This window comes from Leopardus geoffroyi, chromosome X (assembly GCF_018350155.1).
Source record: "Leopardus geoffroyi isolate Oge1 chromosome X, O.geoffroyi_Oge1_pat1.0, whole genome shotgun sequence".
Classification (NCBI taxonomy): domain Eukaryota; kingdom Metazoa; phylum Chordata; class Mammalia; order Carnivora; family Felidae; genus Leopardus; species Leopardus geoffroyi.
The window spans coordinates 5,772,977-5,785,565 of NC_059343.1; the positions used below are offsets into that span (position 1 = coordinate 5,772,977).

At 43.8% G+C, this 12,589-nt stretch overlaps 1 protein-coding gene across 1 annotated transcript in view; it reads right to left on the reverse strand.

Annotated features, from left to right (window-relative positions):
- ANOS1 (anosmin 1) overlaps window positions 1–12,589 on the reverse strand; it is a 186,976-nt gene that overhangs the window by 63,011 nt on the left and 111,376 nt on the right. The gene's annotated exons all lie outside the window — the stretch shown is intronic.

Below are 12,589 nucleotides of genomic sequence, written 5' to 3' on the forward strand. Positions count from 1 at the left end.
GACTGTGCCACCCAGGCGCCCCTATCTGGGCAATATTCTAATAAGCTCAACTTACCTGGCAAACGATAAAAATACAATGAAATACTAACAATAAATACTAGGTTACCAGTTCTTGGATGCTTTTGTGGAAGATACTATTATCTTTGTTTTGTTTGGTATAAAATGCAAGGTATTGTACAATCAAATAATCTGTGCAGTAATCATGGAATGATGAACATAAAAACATCAAATTCAGTAAATTATCTTAATATGTTAGAAATCACGTAAATATGAGGCCTCAGATATGGAGAGAACATCGGGCTTGGTATTTAATTCAACTCAAAAGAACTGTGTCATGTATCAAATATAGCCGTCTTTGAGAAAAGCCAGGGCTTGGGTGGGTTTGTTTTTTCCTGCTTCAGCCAATACACACCTGCAACGTTGACGGCAGAATCCGTCCCCCAGGGGCTTTGCTTGTTCGTCTCACTTATTCCTCCCCAGTCCCCATAACCATTATGATCTCCATTTTATACACGAGGAGACAGAAACTCAGGGAGATTATAATTTATCTGAAATCACAAAACAAGTAAGAGTGTGGGCCACTCTTGCAACAGTGTTTTTCTACAGACCATCCCATATCTCAGGGGAAACTAAGAATGCAGCAGGAACGGTGGCTCTCAACTTGCTTTCCTAGGAGGATCACCTGGGAGCTTCTAACACTCTTAAAATGTCAAGGCACAGAGGGAACACATTCTAAATAGGTTCTGATAAACAAGCACATGTGGAAATCGTAGATATACATGTATATATGTAAATTATATATATGCAAATCAAAAGACAAGGAATTTTATCCAGGAATACTGACAAAAATCAGCAACACTTAGACACAGTTTGTGCTATTGAGCTTCAAGGAGAAAAATATAATTTTGTGGCATTATCAACAATAGCCAAACTATGGAAAGAGCCCAAGTGTCCATTGACTGATGAATGAATAAAAAAGATGTCATATAGATACAAACACACACACACACACACACACGCACACACACACACACACTGGAATATTACTTAGCCATCAAAAAGAATAAAATCTTGCCACTTGCAACGATGTGGATGGAGCAAACGATGCACATCGTTGCATAACAACAACGTGTGTTATGCAAAGAGAAATAAGTCTGTCAGACAAAGACAAACACCATGTGATTTTATTCACATGTGGAAGTTAGGAAACAAAACAGGAATATACGGGAACGGAAATAGAAACAGAGAGAGAGAGAAGCAAACCATAAGAGACTTTTAACAATACAGAACAAACTGAGGGATGCTGGTGGGTGGGGTGGGGGGATCGGCTAGATGGGTGACGGATATTAAGGAGGACACACTTGTTGGGATGAGCACTGAGTGTTGTATGTAAGTGATGAATCACTGAATTCTACTCCTGAAACCAATACTGCACTGTATGCTACTTAGCTAGAATTTAAATGAAAATGTGGAAGAAAAAAAATTATAAAAATGTTAATTTTTCAGGCATCCAGGTAAAAAGGGCAAATTGATTATGATGGAGAAAATATGGTTTTCCCCATGTCAATTTCTCCCTACAAAATTTAATGTGTGAAGCTAATATAGCAATGTTTGCATAATAGTAAGAAAATAAACTATACATATACATATATATATACACACACACATAAAATCAGCTAAGCTGTTATTCAAACATACATGCGACAGAACCATTCTCAAAGAAAAAACTCAGAGGGGCGCCTGGGTGGCACAGTCGGTTAAGCGTCCGACTTCAGCCAGGTCACGATCTCGCAGTCCGGGAGTTCGAGCCCCGCGTCAGGCTCTGGGCTGATGGCTCGGAGCCTGGAGCCTGTTTCCGATTCTGTGTCTCCCTCTCTGTGCCCCTCCCCCGTTCATGCTCTGTCTCTCTCTGTCCCAAAAATAAATAAACGTTGAAAAAAAAAAAAGAAAAAAAAAGAAAAAAGAAAAAACTCAGAGAACATAGCACCCGTGAGTCTTTGTTACAAATCGATGTAATGCCAAATTCAGCCATTCTACAGATAAGCAGGAAACAAGAATAAATGGGCTAGTACAATACTCAGTACTCAAAGAAAATAATGCAGATACTTATATATTATGGGAGAGAAGCGTGTGCAATCCAATTTGGACTCCATGTACAGTAGTAGGCAAAGTTTGTTGTGAACAATTTCAAAGAAAATGGCTATCAATGGACTCCTTTTTAGAAACAAAAGATATCACATTTTTGAAAGATTTTATTTTTTTAATGTTTTTATTTTTGAGAGAGAGAGAGAGAGAGAGAACGAACTAGCGGGAGAGGAGCAGAGAGAGGGGGACACACAGAATCCGAATCAGGCTCCAGGCTCTGAGCTGTCAGCACAGAACCCGACACTGGGCTTGACTCATGAACCGTGAGATTATGACCTGAGCCAAAGTCAGATGCTTAACCCCCTGAGCCACCCAAGCACCCCATAAAAGATTTTATTTTTAAGTAATCTCTACAGCCAGTGTGGGGCTCGAACTCACAACCCCTGAGATCAAGAGTCACATTCTCTACCGACTGAGCCAGCCGGGCACCCCAAGATATGATCAAATTTAGAAGCCAAGTATAAAGAAATAGGTGTAAAAGTCTTGATCACTTTATCATCCACATAAATATATACCTAAAATTAAATAAACCAGGAATTATGGTGAAGGAAGAATATTCAATGTAATAAAACTAACAATTAGGAAATAATAATGTTAGAAAAATTGGGAGGTACAAAGACTGGTGTGAGGAACATATAAGTAACTTGCATGGAACTTAATTTTAGGGCATCGGTATATAATAAAGCAAATATAAAATTTTTTAAATAATGCTTTTGATCTCATAATACTTTTCATAACCATTTTCTCCCCCAAATTTGAAGATTCCTTTTTCTTCTGTTAAGCTCAAACAGTATTAAACTTCAAGCATTATTATTAAAAAACTATCAAGCATTGAGATACCAGATAAGATGTTCGCTTGATGGTAATGTATTGGGGTCCCCCAGACCACCCCAGGTTTGCTAATTCACTAGGGAGACTCATAGGGCTCAGCATATAGTCCTACTCTGGGCTATGATTTATTATAGTAAAAGCAAGAACAGGGAAAACATGCGTAGCATGAAGTCCACAGGAAACCAGGTAATACATGTGAAATGCCGTCACCAGAGACATTAAGGAGACACTCAGTGCCCAGATTTTTTTTTTTTAATTTTTTTTTCAACGTTTATTTATTTTTGGGACAGAGAGAGACAGAGCATGAACGGGGGAGGGGCAGAGAGAGAGGGAGACACAGAATCAGAAACAGGCTCCAGGCTCTGAGCCATCAGCCCAGAGCCCGACGCGGGGCTCGAACTCACGGACCGCGAGATCGTGACCTGGCTGAAGTCGGACGCTTAACCGACTGCGCCACCCAGGCGCCCCCTCAGTGCCCAGATTTTTGACAACACTGGTCACCAGGCTGCAGCCCAAATACCCAGACAGCCCTTGGGAAACTGGTGGCCATCGCAACCATACTGTTGTACTAATAGTTTAGGGACAGTGAGCCCCTCTTACAGTTAGGGAATGGGGGGAACCCACCCCAAACCTGAGTTCCCACGTGCCAGCCAAGAGCCAATCTTTTAATTAGAATTTCTTTTTTTTTTTTATGTTTATTTATTTTTGAGAGAGAGAGAGACAGAGGTGAGTGGGAGAGGGGCAGAGAGAGAGAGGGAGACACAGAATCTGAAGCAGGCCCCAGGCTCTGAGCTGTCAGCACAGAGCCTGATGCAGGGCTCAAACCCACAGACCCTGAGATCGTAACCTGAGCTGAAGTCGGGCGCTTAACCGACTGAGCCACCCAGGCGCCCCTAATTAGGGATTCCTAAGAGAGTGGTCTTAGGTTTGCTGTGGTAACTCTTTTGCACAGATAACCATGGATATTCTGGATGGTAGAATTTGGAGTAATGCTTTGGTTTTACCCTCCTGTGTGGTTGTTACATTAAGTTTTTAATGTGCATATATAATTTCCACAAAACCATAAAAACATTACACTGTTAAAAAAAATCTCTAGTTGCATCTTTCAGAGAAGGAACATAAATACTAAGTATGCATAAAATAGGAAAAAGTACTCTCAATTCAAATGTTTCTAATTTATGCTTGGAAATGCAATTATAATTTGCCTGGAAACTCAATCATGCATCCTAATTTATTAGATGGGATTACAATTAATTTGGTTCCCAGGCAAGTTAGAGACCCTGACCATGAATAATATAAATTAGGAGAACATCAGAAACATGCATTAGGGAAGTCACTTCCAATGAGTACATGTCCTATTTGTCAAATTATGGTCATCTTAGTTTACCTCAACTTCCTCTTGGGAAGAAAATGAAGAGATTAAAAAAAAATTTTTTTTTTACTGTTTATTTATTTTTGAGAGAGAGAGAGGCTGACTGTAAGCAGAGGGAGGGGGCATAGAGAGAGGGAGACATAGAATCTGAAGCAGGCTCCAGGCTCTGAGCCATCAGCACAGAGCCCGGCGCAGGCCTCGAACTCACTAACCGTGAGATCATGACCTGAGCCGAAGTCGGTCGCTTAACTGACTGAGCCACCCAGGCGCCCCAAGAGATATTTTTAAACTACTAATTTAAAAAAGGGTTAACCTGGAATTCTATACCTATACCTTTCATGTGAGGATGGAAACAAACAAGCAACTAAAATTCTGCATTTTGAGAGATAAAAAAGTAGGGGTTTCCCCTGTTAAAAACCATTTTTTGTTGGTTTCTTTTCAGTCCTTATCAGCAATTCGCATCTGCTCTGTCTACAGACTATCACAGAAGAAAACAAAAAAGACTTCAGACAATCAGCGCGCAACTCCGAGTGAGCCCTTGACAGGGCACCCCAGTATCCAAGCGGGACACGTGCATTCTCCTGCGTAGGAAAGGCCCCCTGCTTCCACGGGTTCAGCTTGGTGCCACCTAATGGAAATGCAGACTCTGGGTGCCCACAGCATGCACATCCCCAATCAGAACTAGCACGTCTAAAAGATGCCCAGGTGATCTGTGTGCACAAGGGAGTGTGAAAGGCTCCATTCTGGGCCATTCTAGAAGCTGCAAGAGGCCTCTGCAGATGTGAGTGTCTCTCCATGTCCTCCCTGGCTTCTCATTCCAGAACCCTGGGCTTTTTACCCAGAGCACCTGCAACCTCACACCACTGACAAGACTCAATTCCCCCAGCATACGAACGTATTCAAGTCTTCCCAAAGGAAAGGTACACAAAAATCACGTCCTTAAACTGAAGGTTCCTGGCCACAGCCCCTCCCCTCCCCTCCTCCCACACAGACACTCTTAACAAATGGACACAGACAGTTGTGTGGATTTGGTCGACATTTCCTCCTGTACTGTTTATTCTACAACCCAGAGTTCTATGGATGGACGACCACCGCTCCACAGAAACCCTCTGACAGGGTTCTAGTCACCTCATGATGACAAAAATCCCTTTTAAGTCTGTACCTTACTGACCTATCGCAGAATTCACAAGGATTAACCGTGCCCACCCCTTTGGAGTGGCTAATGGCTAATCTTTATTCAATGTTTCTCATGTTCAGACCCTGGTTAAATGTTTTACATGCATCTTTTATTTTTTACTCAAATTTGATGCTCTTGCCGTTTCCATGCTATATTCCCTTAACGCTTCCCACCTGCCTTGTCCCTCTTTCCAGGTGAGCTAGGTCTTTAAATCACTCAGAATAATTGCCAGTCTCCACTTCTTGTAAAATTTCAAAACTCATCAATTCTCCTCCAAGCGAACCACATATAATTCTGTATTCCCCAGCGTCATACAAAAATTCAGTGAAAACTGGGTGCCTGCATGGCTTAGTTGGTTGAATGTCCATCCGACAGCTCTTGATTTCGGCTCTGGCCATGATCATGTGGTTTGTGAATTTGAACCCCGTGTTGGGCTCTGTGCTGACAGCACAGAGCCTGCCTCACATTCTCTCTCTCCCTCTCTCTGCCCCTTACCCAGCTGCACTCTGTCTCAATATAAATAATGTTAAAAAAAAGATTCAATGAAAACTGAGCACCTGAGTGGCTCAGGGCTGTGTGCTGAGTGTGGAATCTGCTTAAGATTCTCCCCCCATCCCCCACCCCCGCTTCTGCTCTTCCTGCAATGTGCATGCATACTCTCTCTCCTTCTCTCTCTCTCAAATAAATAAATAAATAAATAAATAAATCCAATGAAAATTTCTTTCATTTCAATTTTTTTTTAATGGGGGTGAAACAGCCTACATTCCATGGAGAATATGTCTCATCAAGCCAATAAACTACTGAAAAACCCTAAAAAGTCACTCAATATTATTGATTTTCTCATTTTGCAGGACTATAAAATGTGACATAATGAGGATAGCTTCTGTTATGAGAGGACCGGTAGGGACTCCTGGGTGGCTCAGTCAGGTGAACATCCAACTTCTGCTCAGGTCATGATCTCACGGTTCATGGGTTTGAGGCCCATGTCGGGCTCTGTGCTGACAGCTCAGAACCTGCTTGGGATCTTCTCTCTCCCTCTCTGTCTGCCCCTCCCCTGCTGGTTGCTCTCTCTCAAAAATAAATAACCATTAAAAATAAAAGAGGTCCGGGGCACCTGGGTGGCTCAGTTGCTTGAGTGTCTGACTTTGGTTCAGGTCATGATTTCACGGTTTGTGAGTTCCAGCCCTGTATCGGGCTCTGTGCTGACAGCCCAGAGCCTGGAGTCTGCTTTGGATTCTGTGTCTCCCTCTCTCTCTGCCGCTCCCCTGCTCATGCTCTCTGTCTCTCAAATATTAATACATGTTAATAATGTTTTTGAAGAATTAAAAAAAAGAGAGAGAGGACTGGTAGAGGCAGCGTCACAAGAACTGTAAAACGCCATAAGCATGCCTGGCCATGTTTCGGTCCCAGGACACCTGCGATTCCTAAGGTGAAAAGAAAATTGGGAGAGTCTGCACTTTCCCCGCTGCCCAGAGATCACAGTCCAGAAATATAAGTGTCACCTTGAAAGGTAAATGTTTATCATTTGTAAAAATAAGAGGTAAACGTTTATCATTCCTAAAAATAAAATTTTACTATTTATAAAGTAAGAAAAATTAGCACTTTGTGAACATGTGCTATTCACTGGTTACCCCAGCCTCCACTCTGCCTCTCTCATCTACCACTCCCAGCCACACAGCAGATTTCACTAAGGACGGTGAAGCTTTCAGAAGAAAACTTCCACAAATCCCACACTGACACCCACCAACGTAGCTGAGCTCATTATCTTATCCTGAGAACACACACACCTTGGCATACGATACCATGTTCTTGTCCAGCATTCATCAGCATCCTTCAGTAGCCCTAACTCTTGCACAGATGTTCCAGAACAGGAGAAGGCACTGCTTCCATTCCTGAATGCATGCATTTACCCAGTACCCGAGATTTCAAGACGCACAGCTGGGTTTTGGAGCATTGGAAGGGTAACATGTTTGAGCGCAAGAGACCCTCTGTAGGAGCGTGATGAATCTTCAGAGCTCTAGTTTCTGACATGTGTTTCCAGTAGTATTGGAACATTCCATGGCCCAGTGCACCCAAAGTAGTAAGGGGCCTTGTTCTTCCCCCCGTTCCTTGAAGGACCCTTACTTCACTAGGATTTTGCATCATCAAAACTCCCTTCTGGTTTAAGCGTGTTCAAGCGACAGATGGTGGGGCCAACAACTTTCCATGAGAAACAGGCTCTACTTTATTGCCTGGTGGGAGAAGAACAACTTTATCCTCTACTCTGTTCGCTGGAATACAGCAGAGTCAGGAGCAGGTGCCGGGGGCAGAGCACAATGGACCAGAGATGGACCACCACCCAGATTCCAGATCTTGTTCCTCTACCGACTAAACATGGAATCCATCTTGGGCAAATAAAACCATTTTCCTCCTTGTGCATCAGGTCTGTTGACCATCAAGTTCACCTGGTAAAATTCAGACACAACTTCCAAGAATGGGTATGAAAATCAAATACAATAAGCTTGGAAAACATTCTGAAAGGCAAAAAACACAAAGAAATGAACCAACAATCTTATCTCTGGTTGAGGGCAAACCTCCTTCTTATTCCTATTTTCACACTGACGAGAACTCGATCTATCAGAATCCAGGTTGGTCCGAGAACAGCTTTACTACAAACCCTGGATCCCTCTCTCACTGGCGTATCATTGATGCAGATTAGGCCTCAATTCTCTGTGACCCTAATGCACACTTCAAACTGCCAGCGTTGAGGTCCCAGTGAGTTCATACCAGGATGTGAAATCACAAACGTCAGATTTAAAGATGAGAAGCATGTCCTCCAGCAAGGAGGTCACTCAAACTACCATGCGTCACGCTTCACCAAAGCTCAGACAACATCAATTGTAATGGACATAATTATTTTATGCCATTATGAAAGAAAAAGAATCCTTAATAATTTAGACTCCTACAATTGTAAGAAAGAAACATTTAGATGTGAAGAAATGTGCGTTTTATGATCAGGAAGAAAAATGGTTTAAAAATTATTTTTTAAAGTTTGAAAAATAATAAGATAGAGGTAATAATTAATAAACTAAAACAATGTAGCAGGACCTTTCTATGTATCTGTCATGACCCAACATGCTCCAAAAAATGACACAGGAAAAATTATCCCATGTGATCCATAGAAGCAATCCTAAAAAATGCTTGCTCTAACACATTTAACCTCTTCATTTAAAGAAAAGCATTTTTAACTCTGACAGAAGCCCAAAAAGTAGCAAAAAGTAGAATTGTATAGAAAATCAAATGAGAAGTTCAAGAGATCAGTATGTGAAGAAGCCACAAACCAATTCTAGGTGTATTAACATGCCTCCAAAAGTCTCTTCCATGTAGGAAAATTTGTTTTAGGACTAAAATACCAAGAACAATCATGCTTTGTTTAGAAACGGGTGCTGGTGACACAGATTAGGGAGTAACAACATTCTGAATAGTTGGGCAGGTTTTGTGATATAGTTAGGACCGTTGCTCTTTTTTCTTGAGGCAGGAGTTTGAAACCTTTTTCTGTCAAGGGCCACACAGGAAATAGTCCCAGCTTCGTGGACCACTCAGCTCTCCTGCCGTAACACGGGAGCTGCCCCTGACAGTCTATACACAACCTGGTGTGGCCACGCTCCTATAATACTTTCCTTTATAAAAACGAGAGGCAGCCCAGTTTTGCTCCGGGGACCATGGTTTGCAAACCTGTGCCTTAGAAGACAAATAAAGCTGAGATTGTCTTACAAATAAACACATTGGGTCAAACATATCTAACAGTTTAGCTGTTCCACCTGTAGAAGAATCTAGAGTCCTTCTGGGTCTCGACGTTTAGGAAAGTTTAGGGTCATGAAAATAGGGAGCCTGTATGCACTCTTAGTAAGTCGCTGATAACTGAGAGGAAGGCAGCATTCTGTCAGGTCTGCCTCAGTGAGTGAGTGAGTAGTGAGTGAGAAGTGAGGTCTGCCTCAGTGAGTGAGTAGCCTCCAAAATGCCACAACAGGGGTCAGTCTGTCAGGATTCAGTCTACCTCAACATAACAGTCAGCCATACTGCAAAAGAGAAAGGAAACATATACAGAGCTGTACAAGTGACCAACAGAACTGAAATCGAACCGCGAGGCTCGAGTTATTTGTGGGATGAGGCGCACCCACAGAGGGCTCACATTAACCGGTCCCTATCTTTCCCGCCTCTTGAGTTTCAATTAACCTCTCCTGCCAGACTAGGAATCACCATTTGTACAGGAGTCCCATTTTAACAAACTGCATTTGGTTCAGAAGGCCTCATGATTGCTTCAGAGGGAATGGTTATTACAGAAGCGTGCTGTCACATCAGGAGTTTCCAAGGACAGAGGTTTCAGATGACCTTCAGTTCTATCTTCCTTCTCGGATATCAGAAGTAACAATGTCAACCCAGAGTCACGGATAGTAGGGGGTAATGTGTTTATGAAGCAAACAGCGTGCTACATCTTGTTCCCCAAGATCCTACAAGAGCATATTTTAACTCCTGTGGATGTATGGTTTATGCGAAGCACAAAATACAAAATATAAGTAGGTGTGTGTGTTAGGGAACATACAAGACACTGCCTCAGCTCATGACCTTTGTTTTATTCCTGATGACTCTGCTCTGTTCTATGCTTCGAGGGGCCTGAACCATTTCAGTTTATTTGCTTCTTGGAGTAGATACACCTTAGAGTGAGCCCCACAGAGTCACAACCTCTCCTGATGTCTGCATGTGTGAATGTATGTGTGTGTGTGTGTGTGTGTGTGTGTGTGTGTGTGTGTGTGTGTTTGGGGGTGAAGGGCTGCCGACTCGCTTCTAACCAGTAGAATACAGAAAAGTGGAATGGATGTCACTCTTAAGAATATGCTGTGTTATATGAGACTTGGTTTCAGCAGACTGGAGATCAGGCTTCTCCTGCTGGAGAAGAGCCACGTTGTGACCTGCCTGGGGTGGGGGGGGGGGCACACGTGAGGGACCTGTAGGCTACTTGCAAGTGCTAAGAGTGGACCCCGGCCAACAGCCATTGAGAAAACGGGACCTCAGTCCTCTAACCATAAGGAAATGGATTCTGCCAACAAGTGCAATGAGCCTGTTAGCAGAGTGTCAGCAGAAGCGGTCGAGCCCCCACACAAGAATGGAAGGCGGCGAATACCGTGGTTACAGCCTTTGTGGGGCCCGGAGGCAAAGAATGCATTTGAGTCGTGTCCAAACTCCTGACCCACAGAAACTGTGAGATAATAAATGGGTGTTGTTTTAAGCCACTAAGCTTGGGGGTAATTTGTTAGGTACCAGTAGATAACTAATAAGAGATACATTAAATTGAATGCCAGGTCAGCATATGTTTTCCGGAGAAGTCTGGCCTGAATCCCTGAAGAAGCCAAAATGTTTTGGGAAAACGGATGGGTAATATGTCAGCTCCCTTGATGGAGGACAGAAACCATGATTTACGCTACTCTGGAGCATCCCCACCATCCAGAAAAGGGCTGGCGACAAAGACATATGAAGCTTCTTCTTCCATCCGATGTAACACTACATCATTAGCTTCACTGTGAGTGTCCTTACAGAGCAATTGGCTAAAAAAACTTTGCGTATCTGCTCTGCCAATTGTATGTATTATTCAGGCATTTTCATGTTTGCGATTACAAAATGCTTCCAAAGACTTAGTTGACAGCAATCCTCGGGTCTGAAGTGCTTCTGGCAACACAGACGTCAGTCCGTAAGAGTTTGCAAACCGCCAATATTCCAAGCAGTCACAAAATGCAGAGTACGACTTTTGGAGCAAAACCAAAGTGAGATTAGGAAGACCTCATATTGATCATGTTCGTAATTGAGAAACTTCCATTCCGCTTTTCCCAAACGATGCCGAACGCTCTCCTGGGAGAACCCAATTACACCACCACCCTTCATAGTTGTCCGAGGCATGCCCAGCCCCAGCTGCTCCTGGACACAGGGAAAAGTGTCAGACGTGGTCTTTCTACCTAGAGTTGGGGAGCCATCCGACTTGATGAGCCCCAGCCTCCCAGTGCTTCCGCACATGACTCTCATGGACTTGCTATGTGCCTTCTCTTATCTCCACGATTACCAGGAAGGCCAAGGATATCAGGGGACTGTGGAGATACTTTATCCCCCATAAAATTGATGGAGCTCTTATGAGCCCAACTCCACATTCATATTCTCAGAATAGAATCCGCACGCCATCCAAGGGGACACACAGGCAACGGGACCATACGAACACCTCACGCGGGGGAAGGCTGGACCACTAGGTCTCTCTGGAGGAGCTCAGAAGAGCTCCCTATCAGCCTCCAGTTCCGTTCAGAGAAGCCCGGTAACATCATGTCACTCTGATGCTATGGGGCGTGTCTTCTGGTTGGCTCCCCACAGCTCCCTACAGAGCTTCTTGGATTGCCACAGTAGACTCCCCAACCGCTGCTCTGCACAGGCTTTGTGGACTTGCCCCATTCTCCTTTCTTCAAGAGGCCGTCATGCACTCAGCCCGACTCCGCCTCCTCCTGGCTATGTCTGAGCACATCCTAGGCGGGGTCAGACCCCATATACCCCTGGTTTGCTCTGGAGGAGACAGCCCAGTACAGCAGCTGTCCCCTCTGGAGCATGACTGATGAGTTTAGACAGGAACTTTCCAGGACAATAACACCCTTCATGACCTACCTGAGAGCACAGGGCAAGTAAGATGCCTCCCATACAGTTAAAAGTAGCTGAGCCTTCTGCCCAGGATAGGGGGTGAACAATGATGTGGAAATGTTGAGCATCACACTACATATAAAATGGGTGTCTTCTCCCACCAGCAGGTAAACTTCAACATCATGCTGACAGTTACTTGCAGAATAGCCCATGAGGGCAGCCTTAGTTTATACCTTTAAGAAGGTTCTAGTCTCCTGGGGCGCCTGGGGGGCTCAGTCAGTTAAGCGTCCGACTTCAGCTCAGGTCAAGATCTTACAGTTCATGGGTTAGAGCCCTGCATTGGGCTCCGTGTTGACAATTCAAAGCCTGGAGTCTGCTTCGGATGTTGTGTCTCCCTCTCTCTCTGCCCCTCCCCT